This window comes from Parasteatoda tepidariorum, chromosome 4 (genome assembly GCF_982258835.1).
Source record: "Parasteatoda tepidariorum strain Cologne lab strain chromosome 4, Ptep-v5.0, whole genome shotgun sequence".
In the NCBI taxonomy this organism is placed as follows: Eukaryota; Metazoa; Arthropoda; class Arachnida; order Araneae; family Theridiidae; genus Parasteatoda; species Parasteatoda tepidariorum.
This window is the reverse complement of record NC_141758.1, coordinates 7,072,001-7,093,070: the sequence shown is the minus strand read 5'-3', so window position 1 is coordinate 7,093,070 and position 21,070 is coordinate 7,072,001. Positions and strand designations below refer to the sequence as shown.

The window sequence follows — 21,070 nt, the reverse complement described above, 5'->3', positions numbered from 1 at the left end:
ATGTTAATAAAGTTTGTCTTAAAGAAACAATATGATTTCACTAAAAATCAATTTCTACCCCTTCCTATTTTCATTTCCACATTACGAAGTTTCACTTCTTCCGCGCGGAGGGACTCAACGCACTATTTTTATTTATATTGGTCACGTCTTTTTCTTAATACGAAAAATTAACGCAAAAAACAATGAAAATGTGGGATTTTCTCGAAACAGAGGAAGAAGCGGACAGATTCCTTCAAGAGAATGGCTTTTTGTCTGAAATCGCAACTTGTGATAAGAATCGCTTCAGTCATCGCGAAAAGGAGCTTTTTGAAGTGTGCGCTGTTTATTTATTGTTACAGCGAAGAATTAACTTCAGTTAAATGGTGGAAAAGCAGTTGGAAATCAGACGGGAATAAATTCATGCTTGAAATTTGTGTGAATTCTTTGCTTAAACGTTAAAGAAGGAGGACCTGGAATGATTGTCGAAGTGGACGAAAGTATGCTTACGAAGCAAATAAAAACAAAACAATTCGGAAAGGATTTTACCACAATTATGGATCCTCGGTGGAGTTTGCTAGGAAGCGAACAAATGTTTCCTTGTGGAGGTGCCAAACCGATCCTCTAATACTTTCAAATAAATTAAAGAAAATATCGAAAAAGAAACTATAACATATTTCGATTCATTGAAATCATACTGCACTAGTAAGCTCGAGGATGAAAGTTTCGAACATTTCAAAGTATAAATACAACTTTGTCGATCCGGAAACTAGAACACACACGCGAAAAATAGAGAGACTGTGGGGCATAGCGAAATGGCGAAATAAGAAACACAGAAGAACGACACGCCATCATCTCGAAAGTTATCTCGCGGCATTTATGTGGAAAAGACAAACGGAAGCCTCATTTGAAAAATTTTAAGCGATATTAAAATGTTTATGCCTCCGAAGTAAATTTTTTTAACCATTTATTAATTGTTTCTTTTATGTGTATGCTGTGTGTTGTAACCAATAAAGTCAGCTTTGTATGATTTGTTCAGGCGATTGTGTGTGTCACCAAAACGTCTGCTTGGTGAGATTTGCGCCGGTGTAATGGAAAAGTACCGTTAAGATTTTTTAAAAAAACTGGTTACATAACTTAAATAAGTTACACAAATGCGGGTTAGTTCAATCAAAAAGTCTTCCGAGAAGAATAGTTTGCTAAATCCATGCGTACCCTTGTCTACTGGATTACATTTAAAATTACAAGGCTTCGAAATTGAACATTGATAGCAGTAAACCTAAAAAGAGTGACAGGCTATTCGAAGAGGATTGTAAAATAATTTCAATTTGTTCAATGTTTGCTTATCGAAATAAAACAATTCGTTGTCATAAAAAAGTATTCCATTGAAAAAACTGACCTTGGCTGCTTTCGTTGGGGGTTAGGGTAAACCCCTTTTCACTCAGAATGCCCTTTAAACCTTCTCAGGAAATTCTTCCCCCGCCTTTTCTCTCTCATCATTCGAACACAATCTCTTCTTTTTTTAAATTTTATTAATCCTGTAAAGAAAAAGAGAAAGAAATTATTTCGACACATATCAGAGATTTCTATAGTTTGAGAACTACACATTTATTCTGAAAACTGTTTATTACAAGGACAAAACTTGATTGTTAGAACATTCAATGATACTAAATGCGATTCTGGGGGATATTTTGATGTTAAAAATTGTGAAATGGATACACTGAAGTTTCAGAAGTACGATACCAATGAATCTCTTCTTTTTTCCTTTCTTATGCCATCTGCATGTATCGTGATTAAGATTCTCACAATTAAAATGTTAAGAAGGAATATGTTAAGAGAAAGAGATATTAAATATTATTCATAACTATTTTTTATCATAAAATTCAATTTACATCTTTGCAATTTTTCTTACTCAATTGTTTTTTTTTTTTGTTTTTGTTTTTTGTTTTTTTTTTGCGGAAGTTAGGCTATTTAAGTTCATAAAAATTGGCAGTAGGTGCTGGTATGTAATTCTTAGAAGGACGAGTAGAAAACTTTTCTTATTGATAGATTGCATTTTCGTAATTATACAAGATTTGGTTCTTAAAATTGCAAAAAATATTTTTTTAGCAAAGGTGTGCCAAAACTTTCATTAAAGTAGCGAAATGTATACCAAAAATAAATATTTTGTGTTTTATAGAATTGATCTTAAACTTTCTTGATCACCCCGAAAATTTGGAAACTTATTGCAATTATAGAAGTTAGATGAATATTACGAGGGTTGTTTGTTTTTAAGTAAGGACCGTTTTGTTGCGCACACTAATAGGTGATGCGTGCGTCGCAACGAGTGCGCGTGTCGCAATGAGTGCTTGCGTCGTGCCCTGGCATTCCTTGAGAACCACCGTGCTCAGTTACAGCTGTGTGGGTGAACTGTACAGTCTGTTCTGTGTCTTTAAAATGTTCAAGTTTAACAAATCGCCTGCTGCGTACTGTCAGTGGTGCGTTTTTAGTCGGCAAAAACCTGTCTTCTGCATACATTCACCGGTAGATTTGTGACGTTTACGAAGCTTCCTACTGGCATGCTAACAGGAAATTTTGCTAATGTTTCTCACCAGAGCTCAGTCCCGAGCTTTATTTTGGATTTTTTTGGCTGGGAAATTTTATACTACCCCTCCATACAGCCCAGACATTGCGCTAAGTGATTTTTATCTTTTCCGATGTTTCAAACATCATTTTGGCTGCAAACAGTATAGCGATGAAGAAGACGTGGAAGAGGTCGTGACCTCTTGCTTAAAGGAGCAGGAGGCAACTTACTATGAAGAGGGTATTCTAAATCTAATTGTAAGGTAAAATAAGTTTTAAAGCAAACTTGGCAACTGCTTTGAAAAAAAGAGAAACGCATGTAGAATCAAAAAATAAATTTGCTTCATAAAATTTTTCATTCCATTGGTTTTAATTTTCAAACAACCTTTACTTAAAAAAACAACCCTTGCATACCTTGACAGAGTTTAAACACATCATCAATTATACATATGTTTATTTATTCATATGCATTGATGATTCAAAATTAAATTTATGAACCCAAGAATGAAACCGAAAAGCTTAAATTTTTGTATAATTTTTAATGTAAAAACAAAATCATCTAAAAAATACGATAGAATTAGCAGCTGCGTTATTATAAACCGAAAGTAGTTAATGATATCGGAAATAAAGTCAGACTAGGCTCAGTCAGGCTTTCAAATGCCTCTTGAACCTTTAAATTTCGGGAAGGTTGAAAACGCTTTTATTACCATAAACGTCACTAAAATCGCTAATAGGGTCACCAAGTTGGCGATGTTTACAATGTTAATGAGAACGCCTCTTCTAACGTACGAGTTGTTATTGTGTGCTTTAAAAATATGTAAATGTCACCAAGCAAAAAAAAAAAAAAGTTAAGAAATGGTGCTTGGTTAACAAAAAATGGCAGCACTATACTTTCTGAAATGCTTATGTGTTATAAAAATTTATGTTAGACAAGGATCACATATTTTTATCGAAAGAATACTTTTCATGTCAAAATATCAAAGGGGTTATTAGCATACACCAATGTATACACGGTATACGTTATTGGTACATAGCAATGCGTTATTTTATCTTTAATTTTTAATTATTTCAAATTTTTAATTTCTGTGACATATCGAAGTTCTGAATAAATATAGTAGACATGTGTATCTTTATGACTGGGAATTCCCAAGCAACTATCAACATATTACTAAAAATGTCCGGTGGAGGTGCTTTAGTACCGTGGGCTAACTGCTCATGCGTATTCGACTAGGTACTTTTATTTTCAATGTATTTTTTTTAAAGAATAGACTTTTTAATCCCTTTCCGGACAAACTTTGAGGTTGATGTTAATGTGAAGTAGAAAAATGAGGGAAATGTTGAGATTTTTGTAAATTCAGGTGATGAAAAATGAGTGTCTAAAAAAGTACGTGAATGAAAATTCCAAATAGAAAACTTATTTAATACAAAGCGGACTTTTTCATTTTCTTTAGAAAAGACTAATTTTTTTTCCTACACTCTTTTTTAGAAATATCCTTTTTAATTCTAAAAAGGAGACTTCTTTTATTCCCACAATTGCATTTCTTTTTTCTTGTATTTAAGAGAATATAATTAGTTAACTTTGTTTTCAACACTAATTTAAACGACGCAGCCAGCTACGTAACGTATAATATTCTATAAAGTACCAAAAATATTTTCACCTTATTATTGTTTTTGACTTTTCCTTGTTAGTATTATTTTAATTGATGTCCTAGCATTTATATGTGTCTTAAAACATGAGCATTTTGTCAGTCATTTCACTATTGTATTCAGCTCCATGCAAATGAATCGCATGATAAATGATATTTTAAAAAAATATATAATATTTGTCAAACAATTATATGAAAAAGGGAAAATTCATGTTAATGCTCATTTATTACAATGCACGCATCTTTTATCGACTCCTCCAATCCCTTCTTTCCCTTGAAAGAGTTGGAGAAGCGTCTATTCGTGTCATCAACAGATGCTATTGATTGGTTAAATGTTTTATCCCTTTTCCCCTACACATAATCAAAATCGTCCATCATTACATAATCAAAGTCCATGGAGCTCCGATGAACCTCATCTTTGGGAAGCTCGTTAAGCAGGGCTGGTTGGATAAACAGCGCCACCTGCAGGTCGGATGCCTCGATAAAATGAGTTTAATTACTTGCCAAGCTAGAAGAGCGTTTTGAATGGAGTGTCCACATTTAAAAGAGAATCTGCTGTTGGGAGAATAAATTCTTTAGCTCTCCCTTTTGTATCCCCCTCAACATTCGTTATCTTTTGCACTTCTGTTGTTACATTTCGAACAAGTTTTCTCTTCTTTTTTTCTTTATTGTCGAACGCGAACTGTTTTAACTTCGTTAAAATGCATTAAGATTTGCTTTGTTCTATAGTCTCTGTCAGCGGACGAAATCTGCAAATAAGACTTGGTTGCAAATGCCATTTTGTTTCGCTAATGGCGTGGTTTGGGAAAGATAGATAAAGGATCGTCTGAGCTGGAAGAATGGAATCTCTTTCGGTACTCAGCTAATTAGTTTGATTACATTTGAGATTTCGATTTAAAATTCTTGATTAACCATTAAAATTTGTCAACCCCATATTATTTGTTCTAAATACGACCCATCGTTCGGCGAATCTTTTCGAATAAGATTGAAGTAATTGAAAAGATATTAATAACGAATCTCAATTGTATGTTATATATTACTGAAGTTTATTGTGTATCTCTTCGTCACTGAACTCACTGATCAATGAAATAGGTTTAAGCCACTCACTATTCACGTCCAGCTAGATATCTTATTAAATTCTTTAAAGAATAGGGTTGGGAGTTGTAGGTGTTTATGAAGAGATTTTTGAGTGAAAAATTCTTCATTTGTGTACCATGAATAAGATAACTGCAAAAACTTTATACAGTTTACCAGATGACAAATAAGACACGAATTCATAATCCTGCAGACATCTTGTTGAATGTTCTAAAGTAATTAGAAAAGGAAATGAAACTAATATAAATTTCAAAGACATGAAAATAAGAACCACAAAAACCTTATGCGGATTCACAATTAGCTGTAGAATTCTAATTCGTTATTATAATCTTAAAGAAACCTCTTTCAAATCTCGAAAGACAAGTAATGGGAGAGGGTAGCCCTTAGTGGGAGATTTTTTTAAAGAGAAACTAAACAGAATCTGAGTGCAATAAAGGAGAATACTGAAAAAGCAGCAATCAGTCAATTGGCAATAAATTTCTTACTCACAACCCAATCGATGCTCTTATTGAATTCTCTAAAAAACAAGTAATGAGAAAAAGCTGGTATTTAAGCAAAACTAGTAATTTTTCAGTGAAATCAATTCAGATTTGATTGAAACGGAGATTATTCAATTGATATTCTTATTAAATTCTGAAAAAAAAACAAGTAATGATAAAAAAAAAGCTGGTATTTTAGCTAAACCAGTTATTTTTGAGTGAAACTAATCGAGATTTGATTGCAGCGAAGATAACGCAATTGATATTCTTACTTAATTCTCTCAAAACAAATAATTGAAAAAGCTAGTATTTAAGTTAGACTAGTTATTTTTTTAGTGTAATTTACCCAGATTTAATTGGCACGAAGACGATAACAGAAAAAAGATTATGGGATTTAAGCTCATAATCTTATTGATATTTCATGAAATTCTCTAAAGAATTAGATTTTTAGCGGAACTACTCAAAATTTAATTCACATGAAAAAGAGAAACACCCGAAAAATTTACATTGACGATAACTATTTAGTGGAGTCTTATTCCTAAATAGTGTTGCTTGCACAACGACTCTGAAGATATTGTACTATAAAGGGCAGATGGCAGTGGGGGCTGCTCTAATTTGGCGTAAGCTGACCAGGAAATGGTTAGAGAGTATGTTTAGCTTCCAAAGCCAAATATATCCAAGGAGATGACGTGGCTAGAAGCATATCCAGTCTTGGATTAAATTGCCAATAAAGCCTTCAGCCATTCTTGGCAATTTAATGCAAGAATGACTTAAGGGTTTCCACGTAATCTCCATGTGTGTCCTTAGCTATGGGCATATGGGGTATATAGACTGCTTCTATAGATTCTACATCTTAGTTAACTTTGACAACTTTGTCATTTGATGAGAAATGACTCAATTGATTATATGGTTTTTGTTTTAAGCCTTTTCTTTTCGAAATAATTTTTAAAGTTTTTTTTAATCCTTTATAAGTTACGTTATTCTAGTTACGTTAAAATATTTTTAGGGTTCAGAAAGACTTATAAAAGCAAATGAATTTTGCTTGTAACCTAATATAATTTGATATTTAGTAACTTTTTTTTGGGGGGGAAGGGGGTGGATTTTCTGAACTTTATTTACAGTGAAGAATTAGCTAAACTTTTGAACTTCTGTGCTTATAAACAACCGAATATATGAATTCAGTGTTTAGAACTACAAAAAGTCCCGCAGTGGACTGATTGTTAAGACACGGTTCCCAGCAGATATCGAAGTCAAGCATCACTGGCTGCGGTCAGTGTGCGAGTGGGTGAACACTTGGATCAGTCTGCGTAGGGACCGAGGGTGTGGGGTATTGGCCCTTATTGAACTGTTCTACCGTAAAGTGCTCGACTTCGCGTGCAGGTCGTCGGCTACCAAAGCGGGGATGCCACCCCCTCTGCAGTGGAACAAAATTGTGATGGCATGTCCTCGAATTATCCTCAGTGATGTTTCCCAGACCGTCGCCAATAGCCCATTTTGGAGCTCTAGTGTGACATAAATGAACTACAACAACAACAACAGAACTACAAAAACACTCGACGAAAAATTTTAATCGACCGAACACGTAACGAGCAAGAGAAAATTGCTCAACAATATTGACCTCTTTTCTTGACCCTCTCCCCTCGCTAATCTCTACAGTTTATCCACATTTATGAAAAGCACTCGATGAAAAATTGACATTTATGAAAACAAAGCATTTCATTGGTAAATTCTGAAATTACCAAATCATTGGGAAGAAAATAATCGACATTAGAAAAACGAATGAAGTAGGTTGGAAGTGTACGCCCCCGCGACCTTATAAAGAAATTTAAAAAAAAAAACTAAATTTTGACATTTGTAGGTAGGTACTTTATTTAAGTCGCACTAGAACTGCACAATGGGCTATTGGCGACGGACTCGGAAACATCCCTGAGGATGATCCATCGTAGTTTAAATCCTGTAAAATGGTTCCCCTGATTCGGTATCCTGATGATCTTAAGCACAGTCGAGCTCTTTACGGTAGAACAGTTTAAGGAGGACTGATAGCGCAGTCTCAATCCCTACGCAAGATGATCAAAGTGGTCACCCACCCGCTTACTGACTGCAGCCAGTGATGCTTGCTTTACTGGGAACCGTGTCCTTACGATAAGTCCACTGCGAAACTCAGCATTTGTAAATTCAAGACATTTTTTGTCGAATCAAAAAATATCTCACGAGCCAAAATTTACCAATCACTGATTTTTATTAAGTGGTTTATAATCAATCCTTTTAAATTTTTTAAAAAAAATTAAATTTAAGCAGATCTTCCGAAAGGATAAAACAGGGGTTCGTTTTGATGTCATACATTGGGACAGTATTTTTTAAATAACGAGTAATAACGAGGATAAAAAAAAAAAGAATTATTTTAGTTTGTTTGCATTATTGACTATTTTTTTTAAAAAAAAAATAAGCATTTTAACTGAAATTTTATAACATATACATGACTACGAGGACATTTACTGTTATGAGTTGCTACACAATTCTCAGTCCTATCCTGTGCCCTGTATAATCCTGTATATCAAGTACAATAAATGAAAAACACACATTACTTATTATCAGACTACGAAATAACTATTTATTTATTTTTCATTTATTCTGAATTATACATCTTTAACTGAAGGCTACTACGAATTTAAGATGATATGAAGTTGCATTAACAGTAAAATATGCGAGTTTCTTATTGTATTTATCACCAAATAAAAGTCAGCTGCACAAATAACCAATATTATATTCTAGTAGAGCATTCATTTGTTCCATATATAGAGTATAAATTAGGATAACATCCGCACCTCTTTGCCAAGATTACTGCTTCTTCCCGGAAAACACAACATCCCGGAGACAAAAAAATATATAGATAAAAAATAAGAAACAGGAGAGGAAATTTACCCCTTCTCCCCGGACATTTAGTTAGAGTGATTAGGGGGGAGAGGACTTAGGAGCCAAGCTTGGCCACGATGACGTCGGCAGCAAACAATAGATGGGAATGAAAGAATCGTCTGCGAAAAGGAGATTAAGGTGTACTTCTAGCTCACTTTTTCTCTCTTTTCTGAAGAACGAAGGAAGACGACGGGGAAAGAAGAAAAAAAAAAGAGAAACAGAGATAGGGGCTAAAAAGAAAAGAGATAGGAAAAAGAATAGAGTGCGAACCCGGGGGCTGGTACTGGAAGGGGCCAAGGAAAACACATTAGCCATATCGATTGCAGTTGATTGGGACAGAGAGGGGAGGAAGGTCCCAAAAGAAAAGAATATCTCGTGGAATTTGTAATTAAGCTCAGATGTTTTCTTTTGTCGCCACCTGCAAACGATAGTATCAATTCTTTATCGAGAAATATCTTTTGGGAATTTTCTTCGAAGAGAACCTCTCGCCAATTTGAGAGAAGATAAAAGTATTAGCTTAGATAATCGGTTTATTTTCGAACTGTGAACCAAAATTAAATTATAACATTTAACTTATTATGTATAGTTGATTTATGTGTCTTATTATGGGGAATTAAATTAATAAATATTTGGCTGTTAAACTATGAAAACGCCGCAACGCACAGCAAAGTATTTCCAATTCAAACACAAGTAGTTCAGATTTAAAAGACTTAGTGGAAGAGTATGCTAAGTTAAAAATTTTAGCGTGAATTTTAAGAATGAGCTTTCTCAAAGAGCATGTTAACGTACATTTTTAGTATAAATTCGAAGACAGAGAGCTTATTGAAAGGACATTTTTAGATACATTTCTTAGCTTGAATTGCTAAGAGAAATATTAGAAGAGCATGTTGAGATACATTCTTCAATTTGAAATTGAAGCGAGTACTTAATGAAAGCGAATGGAGGAGCATGTGAAGATACATTTTTTAGTATAAAATTGAGGAGAGAGTTTAATGGAAGAGCATATGAAGATACATTTCTCAGGTTGAATTTGAAGAAAGAGCTTAGTAGAGCATGTTGAGATACATTTTTAATTTAAATTTGATGAGAGGACTTTTTCTTTTTAGTTAAGTTTTAAGGAGCTTAGTGGGAGAGCATAATATGATAAATGCTTGTGAGCTTGAGAATGTTAGCTTTAGAATTAAAGAAAAAATATAAATATGTTTTTTTTTTGAAGAGGTGTCATAGTTTTTACCTTGGACGCAACGAAAAGACACGTGGAAGCATAATGGACATAGTTTGCTATGTGCGTTTTAATAAATTTGCATAGCACATTATGGACATTGAGGAAAGTTGACAGAGCTTGTAATATGAACAAATGGACACAACTCAAAATGCACGCTACAGAAAATAAAAATTGTTTTAAAAATATTCTTAAAGAAACGGTCGATTGTTAAGGAAAATATAATCGTTAAGGAAAATGAACTTTTAAACCACTATTGTGACTACTTTATTTTAGAACTAACAAGGCAATAATGACTATCAGCAGTATTTAAAAAAACAAAGTAAAATTGCATTTTTATTTAGTATGTACTATTTTTAAGACTAATGTAGATGTTAAAAACTCGTATTCATTGTTTTACATTAAAAAAGCACGTGTATACTTTCATTAAGGCGTATTTCAAGCTAAAGTTCATTATCTTGAGTAGGCATTTTCAGCTATGCCAATTTCGTCAACTCTATCCATATATTCGTCACATCAACTCTTGTTATTGAATGCTATTTAAATTGCAAAAATTTAACGCAAAACTTTCAGCAATTCATTATTAAATAATTTAATCCACGAGTGAAATGCTCTTAAGATGAAAAAAATATCATTCTGAATTCATAAAAAAATCTAAAAAGTGAAAAAATTACTAAAACTATGAATAATGCTCTATAAAAGTAAAAACACAAAAAATTATAAAAAATGATGATGAGAATCATTATTTTTTGCTAGTTATTGCAAACTTGAATATTTTATGGACAGAAAAGTTTTTTTACACTTTTTTAACTTTCAAAATGTTAAACAAATGCTTGAGCTATACGAATGTAAGCATTCCAAAACAAATTATATCGCTTGAATTGTGTAAAAAAAAATTAAAATCTGATTATTTGTGACCATTTATTATTTTTCTTACATCAGTAGTTGATACCTCCTTAATAATTGTTAAGAACTTTGTGAATTGAACTAAGAGTATTTTATCGTTTCACGCATGGAGCTTATTTCGATGCTCAAGAACTGAGCTGTGAGCATTTTAACGTTTCACACATGGAGTTTATTTCGATGCTCAAGAACTGAAGTGTGAGTATTTTAACGTTTCACACATGGAGTTTATTTCGATGCTCAAGAACTGAGTTGTGAGCATTTTAACGTTTCACACATGGAGTTTATTTCGATGCTCAAGAACTGAGTTGTGAGCATTTTAACGTTTCACACATGGAGTTTATTTCGATGCTCAAGAACTGAAGTGTGAGTATTTTAACGTTTCACACATGGAGTTTATTTCGATGCTCAAGAACTGAGTTGTGAGCATTTTAACGTTTCACACATGGAGTTTATTTCGATGCTCAAGAACTGAGTTGTGAGCATTTTAACGTTTCACACATGGAGTTTATTTCGATGCTCAAGAACTGAAGTGTGAGTATTTTAACGTTTCACACATGGAGTTTATTTCGATGCTCAAGAACTGGATGTGAGCATTTTAACGTTTCACACATGGAGTTTATTTCGATGATCAGGAACTGAAGTGTGAGTATTTTAACGTTTCACGCATGGAGTTTATTTCGATGATCAAGAATTGAACAACGGGATGTGACGTGTAAGTTGCCGAAGATGTATTCTTGGCCCTAGATGGCACCATTGAAAAAACAATAAATACACCCTCTGCCTTAAAAATTAGTTTGACTTTAGGCTGGTTAGCTGGTATTGACAAGAGGCGTAAATAACAACAACAACAATTAAACTGCGAGTATTTTAATGTTGTTATTATAAAAGCAATTTATTATGAAAAAATAACTGATGTACGATTCACCCTCATTGGAATGTTTATAACCTCGAAAACAACAAGCAAATAATATGGAAATAAGTAGAAATATCAGCGATAAAAAATAAAACGATAACTAACGACTGTAGCAAGCAAATGCTCTAAAAATATTTTTATGCTTATCAATCCCTTTCTACCTCAAATTAAATCGATATTTCAATTGAAACAAGTTTTAAAATTATATGAACTTACAACATATTTTGAAACTAAAAATATCATGCAAATTAAGAGGTTCACCATAAAAATTATACTATAAAACAAACAATAAATAAGAGCCATTTTTAGAACTTTAAAAACCGCAACAAAGTGCACATTATTATCTCTGCGTAACGACAGATTTAATTAATTTGAAAACTCATCAGAAAACTGTTTATAACTTTTTATGAAGTTTTTAAATTTTTACATTTTTCGGAACATTAAGAATCAAACCGTGGTTTATCAGTAGCAAATATTTTTACGACGAACGTGACGGGGATTTATTTGTCACAGCGGCCGACGAAGAGAAGGGAAAATCTCTCAGAAGCATTTTTCTACCTCTTCACTTACCTTCATTTCTTAAAAAGAATCAATTCGCTATCGTCTGCTGAAATTGTGCTGTAATGAATGTTACCTCAAAACAACGGAAAAAAAGTTAAGTTTTAGAAATAAAGTAACTTCAGATAATTATAGTTCGCGCACTTTTATTTTAATTATGGAATCTTCTGGCTTTGCCACATGATGGCGATAAATCACGACAATTAAATTTCTTTAATTTTTAAAGAGATGGAAGCTTCACGCAGACGATCTTGAAAACTTTTCACTTCCGCTAGTTAAAGTGTAAGTGTTTGTTGTTTTTTACCTTCGGAAGAAGAGTTTTGGAGTTAAGTGCCGTGAGTGCCATCTAACTTAAAAATATTCTTTCACGTAGTTTTGCTTTTCAGAGGGATTAAAGAAACTTTTGAATGGCATTATTTTTCTTTTTACATTCTAAATGTTTTTAATTTAGTTAATTTGTTCTTTTCTATATGAAATAGAAGAATTCGGAATGCATTTTGAGATGCAAAGATTAGCTACTATTTTCGCCCGGTTTAAAAATTGTTAAGATACTTGAATAAAAACAATTTTGCGTTAAACTTCTTGAAGAGTCTCAACTGTTTGACATTTAAAGTAAGTAAATATTCATGTGTGTCATCAAACACTAAAGCTTGCAATTTTTTTATTTTAAAATTTAAAACAGTAAAGAAATCTATTTTCTTGCATGAAATAATGATCTTTAGTGAAATAATTGTAAGTAACTGCACATTTAAAAATAACATTTAAAATTTCGAAAATAAAATTTGATTGTTTTCAATTACCGTATTTGAAATAAGTCGTCCCATTGGGTCTTAAATCATTTATCTCTCATTCAAGTATCTTTATTGCTTTAACGAAATTACATACATTTGAAGGCTTGGGTGCTCAATATAGGCTTATAAGACTTTGTCAAGAACAAGGACAGATAGAACAATTCAGAGAAGGATATCACGTTGTTATGGCAGGATTCTAACGCTCTACCTCCACACTTCGCACAGCGTTTGGCGAGTGATACCGCTCAGTCAGGGAGGCCTCGGCAAGTACCATTTTCGATCTCACCGAATCCAAAATCAAATCATTTGCAAATATAGTTCTTTTTTTCTTCCAAAAGATTTTTTTTCAGATGGGAGCTAAGCATGTGTAACAATAGCAATATGCAATAGCGTATGTAAATGATAAGAATGCATGGCCTTCATTGCCTAGCAGTAGGGGAGAGTGGGGTCAATTGTAACATTTTTTACTTAACTATTTTTAACTAACAAAAAATCCAATATATTATTAGTATTAATTGACAGACGAGTAAAGTAGACTATCTTCTACTAGAAAAAAAATTAAATACCTTATTTTAAATGTTATTATATTAGTTATTAACAATTTTTAACAGTCGTGCACTTGTTACAATTGTCCCCACTTACGGGGTCAATTGTAACAGTTCATAAATTCAACTAAAACATAGTTAATTATACATATTATCATAGTTGTGATATATATTTTTTATTGATCAAAATAGTAGTGATATTTCAGGAGTAAAAATAATAATGAGCAGAGACCTTTTAATTTTAAGAGGTTAAAAATTTTAATTTATGCTGTGAAAGGTAACAAATAAAATAATGCACATGCAACATAATATAAATGATATAGAAAACTATTGGTGGTTCTTAAAGAGTTAAGTAATGGTTTGTAAACATAAGATTATTTATTTTCAGCTGTTACATTCGTCCCTTCACTTATTGTTACAATCGTCCCCAAGACGCCATTTCAGCTTCATTTGTTTAAAACAATGCTAGGTAATTAACAAAACTAATCTTTTTTTTTTTTGAAATGTTAATTAAGGTGTCCACTTACATATTCCGTTAATAATTTTGATTTGTTTAAACAAAATTACTTTGGTACAATATAATATTCTTATACCAAAAAAAGTACTTACGTAGCATGAAAATATCTTTTGTGATGTAACTCTTTCAAAAGTACATAAAAATGGTTGCCAGCAGGGGTGTACATGTAGATTTATTAAATACACCTTGTGCGCCACCTAGGAACCACATCTAGAACCCGACACTCGAAATTTTTGCTCTGTTACAATTGTACCCTGTTACAATTGACCCCACTCTCTCCTATCGCTGTTCCACCAAACATCTAAAAATGTGGAGATAGCTGGTTCAAATCTTAAAATGACTTTGGATGGCATATTTGAGCCGCTATTTTCTGTTTGCATTAACTTGGGTTTAAAAGCCATCACTTACAAGAACATAAGCCTGTATTTGCATGCAAACAATATTGCAATTACACGCAGTTAATGCTCCATCTAAAGTTGAAAGTGAAGTTTAACAAGATTCCAACGCAACAACTTTAATTTAGCTCCTGAAAGCCATTTTTCTTTATGACAGCTTTACAGAATTCGCGAGTTCGAGAATTTTATCTTTTCGACGAAAAAAGGAATCTCTCGTGAGCCACAATACGCCTTTTAAGTCTCGATATGTTACCGCCTGGACATACATGCTTAGGTTATTAAATATGACCACTGCGGCAGGTTTTAGTTATTCGTTTCGACGAATGTTACCGAAACACATGCCAAAACTGTAACCATATTTGTTTCAAATATATAGGTTCAATGCAATAGTCTAAACAAGACTCATTGCAAATAAGCCTAACAAATGATATCAGCAGTTTAGAAAGAGCCAAATTATCTGATTGTCCTGCAATATATTATTAGATTGGATTGATTAGATTGCTCATGTGCCAGATCTTATTCGGCATTTATCTGCCAGATTCTTATCTTGCAGTAGTGGAAAAAGTACCTTTATGAAAAAGGTGGTAGCAGGTTAGCATATAAATTAAATGGAAATTTCCTTTAGTTAGCAACCAATTTGGTTAAAAAATCATAACAACTATTTTCTTTTTAGAACAAGACATATGTTACAAGATATATAATGTTAAAATATTAATATATTCTGGTTTGAAAGAATAATAAACTATAAGTGATAATAATGAAAGATTTCATTTACCAGTCTTTCACATTTTGAAAAAGAAACATGTCCCGAAAATGGAACATTGGCTTTTAAACGGTTAAAAGGACTGTTGCGGTGAAAGTATGGATTTTATTTATTTTATTCTATTTCATAACTATTGCCGAACACCCGACCCGATTCTGAGTTTACGATTATCAATGTTCAACTCTGTAGCCTTCTAATTTCAAACCGAAACCAGAAGACAAAGGAATTCCTGGATCAACTATTAGGAGAAATTTGACTTCGTGGAGGACTTTTTTGCTGGAACTAACCCGCATTTGTGTCACACGAAGAAAAAAAACACGAAACATTCACATGGTCAGCCTGATGGCAAGGGGAATCTAATCCATAATCAGTCTACCACTGAGGATATTTTACGTCAGCACTGTGGTCGGCGCGAGCCTCATACGGAATTCATCTCAACCAGCCATCACTAGGATTCGAACCCTCATTGGAGGGTGAACTCTCCTCCCCCTGAGCCACCACAGCTCTTTTACTTAGTTTATCTAGACCATTATAGACCTATTGGTAATTTCCTGACAAGACAAGGGAACTCCAGGATGAAGTATTGGGAGAAATTTACCTTCGTGGAAAAATATATAGAGACTGTTAGACTTTTCCAGTAGTTGAAATCCGATATATGCCGCTAGATACAGTTACTTTAAAACTCATTTCTTCACACTTGGCAGGTGGAGCATAGATCATATTTATTTAAAAAGAGAACATTTCAGAAAGCCTGTTAAGTGGCGATAATGTTCGCTCAAAATTTTACGGAACAAAAAATATATTTCAGACTTTTATTTTGGACCTGCTTCATCCACCATTCCTAAGAAACACTGTAAGTTATAATTCTCATCCCTCAACTATTCATCGATTTTTATGAAACAATTATATCTCAGATATAACTCTTGTGTTCATCTTTGTTTCCATCTAGGAGTTCAATTGGTTAATTCGATCACGGTCTCGTACCAACATCAGCCTACCAAAGTGTTATTTTGAATTGGAGTTTTAGACGAGAGATATTATAAGTCTTCCTAAGTGTTATTAGCAGCCTAGTGTTACCAAATCTTACCTAACTGTTATCAACCAGAGGGCAGCTACCCACAAACTGGTTACGGACAGCAAGCAGCCGGGACACCCCGTGTATATATATATATATATATATATATATATATATATATATATATATATATATATATATATATATATATATATATATATATATATATATATATATATATATATATATATATATATATATATATATAATACATAAATAAATACAAGAAAACTCGTTTAACCTTTTAATGTTGACCTTTTTAATGTTTTTCCTTTTATTTCATATTATTTTCTGTTTTTACATGTTAATTTTGCTTTTTGTGATCTATTTTACTTATTGTTATTTTTATAAAAAAATTTTTTGAGTGCTCCTCACACTATTGTATTAATATATTTTGCTTTGGCTTTATTGATACAATATCAGAAAGCACTCTTTTGCGGATATAATCGTGTGAGCTGAAGAAAAGATTATATCTTTTTTCCCCCCGGTTTTTTGAATAAAATTTCATTCTTTTTTTTTTCTTTTTTAATATATATATTTATTTAAACTATTGTTTGTTATTTTTTTACTTATTATTTCCCCCCCTTTCTTTTTATATGTCTATAATTTTTCTTTGTTTTATTCTTCATTTTGAACTTATATATATAATATATATATATATATATTGGTAGTCCGTGTAACTAAAAAGTTTGAGGACCAGCTGGTACAAATAATAACGCTTCTCCTAGTAAATTAATAGGGAGCTGATCTGTGCTGCTAGAAAAGATGAACAACGTTGCTCTTAAAAAGCAATTCCTCACTACTGACAAGTAAAGCATATGAGATATTAAAATGAAGAACTTTTCAAATAGTCTATTAAATGGCAGCGATTGTGATCGACATTGTTTACAGAACAAAAGATACTGCATGGAACTTTGGAACATGCTCAATTCACCATTCATAAGACAACATAACAATCCATTTTTGTCATCACTGAGCCATCCCTCCCTTTTAAAGTGAACACTGAATAACATGACGAAAGATTGAAAACCCTCACAGCTACAGCAACGCTTGTATTCTTTTTCGTTAACACTCCCTTTCGAAGGATATCCCTTCTGGAACTCCGAGATTGGATCGGTTAATACGTAAATCCACCCCTAGGCTGAAGAATCTCCATGGATACCAAGTCGAGAAGCAACTAATTAGCGCTCTAGATATCACCCTCCTCACCCCTTTCTACCATTCACATTCGAGAATCTTTTGGGAAACAGGAAAGAAAACTGTAAGGTTTCGTCTTACCTAAAAGTATCCTTTTCGAAATTTCCGGTAGCAGCTCGGAATTCGGAGTTTTTAATTTTGCGAGATATTTATTCATATCATAGGATTTTGTATTCAAGATTGTGAGATGGAGCTGCTTTGATTATATGGATTCCTTGGGAAGGAAGTCGCCATGCATTCTAAAGAATGTTTTTGAGTTTCAATCTACATCATCAAAACTGGAGATCCAAAATTAGTTTTACCATTTATTGAAAAATTGATGGTATTCTATGGGGGGAGACTCTTTAGAGACTGCTGAAAGTTTGAGTTGAAAACGTAGCAAAAGTTTGAGAAGTAGCACTTAATTTTGTTGACTTCGAAAAGTGTTTTAAAAAATCCGTATTTTCTGCTTACCTGCCGGCAATAATTAGAAATGCGTTTTTATGCACATTTGTGATTAAATTAAGCAGATAATGTAGTTCTCTAGCTGCAATTCGATCCCATTTACGACTACTAATCTTCAACTCCGTAGCCTTGAAATTTTGAACCCAATCCAGAAGACAAGGGAACTCTTGGATTAAGTATTGGGAGAAATTGGCCTTCGATTAGAACTTTATGATAGAACTAACCCGAATTTGCGTTACATGGAAGAGAAAACCTCGCACGGTTAGTCTGACGTCAAGGGAACTCGAACCCATGAACCGTCAAACACTGAGAAAATATTTACATCAGCACTGTGGTCGGTGTGAGCCGGGTGCGGGATGCGTATCGACCAGTCATCGCTGGGATCTGATCCTGGTTTACCTCGTTGGAAGACGAACTCTCTATCCCCTGAGCCACCACGGCTCAAAAAGTAGCACAATTGCATAATTTCAGAATATGAATAAAATGTGAGAATATGAAAAACAATACTTCATCAGAGGGCACACCACCCTGCCAACATGCTGGAGTCTTCCTGTTGTCAGTGGTAAAACCAAAAGCGAACAGTGCCCCGAGGCCCCACAATTGAAAAATAAAATAATGTAATACCTCAAAAATTAAAAGATAGAAATATAAATGAAAATCCATTGAAACACAATGACACGAGTCAAAATTACACCATGAAACTATGACTGATACGTCTACATAAGAAAAATACAGAGAGGAAGTTACAGTTAGAAAAACCAAAATTATGTAAATTGTCAAATTCTTAAAACATTAAAATGAATTTCAATTATAAAAATGTTGACCACTTTCGAAAAACTTGAAAAAGGCAAAATTCCCGAATCATGAAAATAAAGTGCTTTCATCTATATTTATATGGAACAAAAATGAGTAATTTTTTTGTTTGGAGACACAATAAGAAGGAGGCACTTACCGATTCGTCAGTAATATAAGTCAGATAATTAGAAGCGATAAAAATTTAAAAATCGAGATGAATATGGGAGGAAAGAAAAAGAAAAGGCGTGGGACGTACACAATCTAAAGATCAGGAAGACCACACCTGATTTGTCATGTGAAAAAGCATCCAAAACGATGGGTTAATAACGGTGTATGGCTAATTATTACGGATTCTTCCTAGGTTCAGAAAACATTTTTCTAGTGGTAGCAAAGGCAGTGTATTGATATTTTATTGCATGGTTACTGTAGTTGTTTATTTACGTCGCCCTGAAATGACGGTATGGAAAAAAACAGCCCTGAAGATGATCCGTAGATTGCCCATCACAGTTTTGATTCTCTGTAGAGGGGGATCATCTATGTATGAGAACTTTAAGAAACTTGGCTGGTTGCACTTTCTCATCTGTAGTTGTAGGCTCTAAGTCTTTGCTGGTGTTCTTCTGCGTAGTATCCATAGGGGCAGAGGTGGGGTTCTCTGGCTGAGGAAGAGATTCAGAAGTAGGGGGCAGCTTGGAGTCTTTACATTATTCTTATCAATGGGTTGCTTCTTCTTCGTTTTTCTCTTTTTGGGTGGAGGTTCTTTTGTACTTTGAGTCTGGGGCTCAGTTTCAGAGGCCGAGGCCTCCTTACTATGTTCCAAGTTTTGGTCTGTTTCTTTGGCTGTGACCAAATACTCTGTAGTTTGAGCTTTGGGTTCAGGAGTGGAAACTGGATCTTCATTTTTCTTTAATTCCATTTCTTTCTGTTTATATCTTAGACAATGCTGTAGGCATAATTTGACAGGTTCATGAAATATATATAATGTGGTCCAAGTCGCATACTCTTGAGATAATCTCGAAGAAAATCATTCGCTTTGTACAGTTCTGCTGTGAGTAGAATTCTCTTTGCTCATCAGGCTGAACAAAGTTTTTAGGTGGAATGTATTGCAGGGGAACCCCGCAAGTCGCAATTAGATCGTCTAAGGACGTTTCATCTACTCCAGTCGAGTCATGAGAACGGCCGGAAGGTAAAACCTTTCCGCCGCGAGCTGTTCGGTGATAAGGCATGATTATCAGAGCTAAAATCAACACGACCGTACCTTGCCTGGCCTTCTCAGTCTGACCACTGTGCCATCTGTCAATTACAATGTGAAATCGACTAAATTTATTCATTCTGATTCAACAAAAAGATTGGTAACAAATGAAATTTAGAATTTTAAACTTAAGTTATTTTTTGAGATATCCAATATTTCACATCCTATCACTCACTTTTATGGGGAATAAATTTTAATCTATCACTTTTCTCATTATAGATTTGTGCATCTTTCAACGACATTACGAACAGCCACTTGAAAAACGCTATCGACAACACCACAAAGTAGATGAAAAGAGCAGCTGCATCAGAAGCAAACAGTTCGATACCGGGCCTAATAAATCTAATTAAGCTTTAAACTGTTTAATTAGACAACAAAGCGAGTCAACTTTAACGTGAATTCTTCAGCAAACAATAACATCCCCCGTGAAGATCTCATCCATACCGGGGAGATTGAAAATACCTTTTAAAGACTTCGAAGTCTTTAAGACTTTTCGCGCTTTTCTTTGCTCTTCATTCCGCTTTTACTCTCTTCTTTGTTCCAGAATTTGAAGATTGGATCAGTTAATGCGTAAATCCACCCTCAGGGCAAGTAATCACCATGGATACGGGGTAGAAAAGCAACTAATTAACGTCCTTTAACACAAGCTTTTGAACCCCATATCCGAAGAAAGTATTTTAATGGTAGAGAAGGGAAAGTTATTTGCAAAACTGAATTTCTATCTCATCGTTTTAGAATTTACAGTAGAGAAGCATTTGCTCGACTTTTTTAAATATTTATTATCTGTGTGAGTAAATCACTAAATAGTTTTAACAAGATATGAAGAATTAGTTTTGTTTTGATGAAGAGGATTAATTATACAAAATTAAGATAACCTTAAATGTCCGATGAACATCAACTAAGGTAACCTTAAATGTCTTATGAGCATCAATTAAGATAACCTTAAATGTCCGATGAGCGTCAACTAAGATAACCTTAAATTTCCGATGAACATCAACTAAGAAAACATTCAATGTCTGATGAACATCA

General features: G+C 33.5%; 1 protein-coding gene across 1 annotated transcript in view; it reads right to left on the bottom strand.

The window, feature by feature from the left end:
* Glut1 (Glucose transporter 1) overlaps positions 1 to 21,070 on the bottom strand; it is a 316,432-nt gene that overhangs the window by 185,276 nt on the left and 110,086 nt on the right. Inside the window, exon 3 of the mRNA XM_043050490.3 lies at positions 1,376 to 1,514. The gene's annotated coding sequence lies outside the window, so the exon portion shown is untranslated. The remainder of the gene's footprint in view (positions 1 to 1,375; positions 1,515 to 21,070) is intronic.